At 36.7% G+C, this 3,003-nt stretch overlaps 1 long non-coding RNA gene across 1 annotated transcript; it reads right to left on the bottom strand.

The window, feature by feature from the left end:
• Positions 1 to 2,014: 2,014 nt before the first annotated feature.
• LOC127857175 (uncharacterized) lies at positions 2,015 to 2,687 on the bottom strand. The gene is made up of 3 exons (XR_008038361.1): positions 2,616 to 2,687; positions 2,354 to 2,455; positions 2,015 to 2,144 (listed from the first exon to the last, which is right to left on the bottom strand). It is a non-coding gene; the product is annotated as an uncharacterized LOC127857175 (long non-coding RNA).
• Positions 2,688 to 3,003: the final 316 nt, after the last annotated feature.

Genomic DNA, 3,003 nt, shown 5'->3' with positions numbered 1-3,003 from the left:
AAGGTGTCTGCGCATGTGCATTGCTTTGTCTTCGACTTGCAGAAGGCAACTCCGGGTACGCTTTCACATTGTATTTCGCCGGGAATACAATAGTCGCCGGGAACTTATAAATGAATAAAGAATCTATACACATGTACATGTATAACTTGTATCAATTGAAGGCATGGATAACAGGAATACCATTAACAAACGAATATCGTTTTATGTATAATGAGTACTTTTGAACGTTCAGAACTTCTGTCCTTAAACCACTAACAAACAGATGTATATTTAAAATATAAACCAGTATACGATCGACAGTTGTAGTTACACATGTAGAAACATAGGCGTTGGCATTAGAGACGTTTCAAGATGTTTCCGTGATCACAGGATATTTATCTGGATACGAACACTATAAAAATATGAAGGTGGAAAATGTAAAATGTGTTCTTAAAATGTTATAACAAAGCGATGAATAAACTAATATGTGTGACAAAGTAATTTAATTTCAAGGTAGAAAATGTGCAATAAATGATATCACGAAGATTTGGTGCGTTTTTTGCTAATGCGAAGAGTCGACGCAAAACGAAACGAAAAGTTCAAAATCTCGCTAATTCTTAGACGTAGTTGGATTAAATAAAAGGCAGATCGAAAACTTACAATATTAATTAAGGTCCATTGCTTGTGGAACATTCAAATGGGAGTCAACTAAATAAATGTAATGTAATATATGAGCGTTTAACCAGTAAAGTTGTTCGCATTTGGAGGCGCATACGGAAGACAACAGTACAAACAGACCACTTAAACTTTGTTGTGAACATGTCGAGGTTAAACAAACTCAAACTATTATTTGACTTATGTTTAAACATTCATAGTATGAGAAGACACTTGACATGAAGTATCATTTTCATTAATTCGTCGGAGTTTATATATGTCTTTTGAATCAAACCGGGAAGTCTTTGCAATACCTGGAAATATGCCTCCTCGGCTACATCAGTCAGGAAATTTACCTGCTGTCCTGTTGTAAGGACACAGTTTATAATCTCATTAACACACGACGATATATTCCTTTAGAAAGTGGGTAGATCGTTATGGTAGTTTAATTGTTTGATTACTTTTTACAGGGCTACGGACACTATAGTCAGATAAAACGAGGAAATTTATGAAACGCGTCAAAGTATGTGAGGAAGCAAAATGATCTGAGATAAAAGATCAATTTTGTTTTACATGTTTACGATAAATCAAGCAATCTCTGGTGGACTACAACAAAAAAGCGATGGACGATTTGGGCTGACCAGCCGATCAGACTGTGGTCTAGTTGCAGGAAAACGTCGCGAAACAACTGTCAGATGGTTGTTTCGGTGTTTATCGAGAGAACACCGACGAGCGCGCGCACATTCGGTCACTGAACGTATACAGTTAACATGCCAGTTTAATGCAACATGACTGAAAGATGTTACATTGCATTAAAGTGTCTTAACTCTACGGAATCCGGATAGTGCCATCTATAATCTCGCCTTCTTTCATCAAGGGCGACACACGATACACGACATTTTGTGCGACAGTCGCGGCGACGCACGATATATTTAACACGAAATATCGCCCTTGTGTAGGTAGCCCAAAAGGCGATATACCGTGTTAAATATATCGTGCGTCGCCGCAACTGTCGCGCAAGATATCGTGCGTCACCGCGACTGACGTTAACGTAACACGTACATGTAGCCAATCAACTAATGGGTAGAATGATACCTGCGAATGACGTAGGTGTTGCATGCATTATAGTTAGCATAAGCAGTATTATTAGAGCGTGCGAAACGCCTTTCTTTTCCTTGGAGGTAAACAGAGGTAGGCTTAAAACTTTAACCATCGTATGAGCCTGAGCAGTGTATTGTTAAGGTGTTTAAAACAAACATCCATAAATCGAAAGTAATGATAATATAGATCAGTATTATAATCGTAATCACTTTTCGGTCTTATATAACATACTACCATTCATCAGGAAAATCAATTAAAGCATATGTAAATGTACCTCGATGTAGTGTCAAATTACGTTTCCACGAAAACGGGTCCAAGGCAGGGTAACAAACATATCTTTGGTCAAGAGGATCATGATCGTATTCAAAATAGCAGGTGTTGTTGATAACGCATACATTTGAGACCATGGACTGCATAAATATAGTTATAGATTAAAACATATGAAATGCTTTACAATACAGCCTTTGAACGATATAATGACACACTTGTATGTTTTATTTACAATAATACTATTATTAAAAAATAATACAGTAGACATATTGGTTCTAGAGACACACACTTGTAATTTAAATGCTCAATAAACAATAAAATACTTGAGTGTTTTTTCAAAGTGCGTTACCTGTCGCATTTCGTCTCGCATCAAATATACCGGCTCACTGAACGAGGATGGACCAGATTGGTTTACCCCGTTCGCTTCAAATACAGTCACGGAACATCGAATCTACAATGTTATCATACAATTGCGAGACAAATCTAAAACGACTTCCTTGCCTAACTCATTATGTCTTAAAAAAATAATTTAGTGTTCAATCCAAAACAGGCATCCATACATATACAATATTAAATTAATGAACATGTATCTATCTAGCCCACAAATGTACCTCTTTGTCAAGGTTGCACTCTGACCCAGACATTGGGACAATATCTACAGGGGAAAGCACTGTAGAATTTGCGTTGATTGTATGATTCAGAACTATTGTCTCGTCGAAATACCTACGAATTATAATGTTCATATAAGACTGTTTATTACAAGTTACATAATACAATAATTAGTCATGCACTGTTAAAGGGAGTTTTAGAAAATATTTACGTAAATTGAACCTTCAGCTGCACAAGCAGAAGGGAAACCTAATTTGACCACGTAGTCTTTTTGTGGCAAGGAGGAGACAAACGTCCACAATTTACACACATAACTGAGGGAAATAGTGTTCATCGCCTTGAAACGGTCATTCGAAGCATTAGGCCCAGAATAATAATAAAAGGTAATAA

Source organism: Dreissena polymorpha, chromosome 14, assembly GCF_020536995.1.
Source record: "Dreissena polymorpha isolate Duluth1 chromosome 14, UMN_Dpol_1.0, whole genome shotgun sequence".
NCBI lineage: Eukaryota > Metazoa > Mollusca > Bivalvia > Myida > Dreissenidae > Dreissena > Dreissena polymorpha.
The sequence above is the reverse complement of the archived record's forward strand: the minus strand, read 5'-3'. Positions and strand labels throughout refer to the sequence as shown.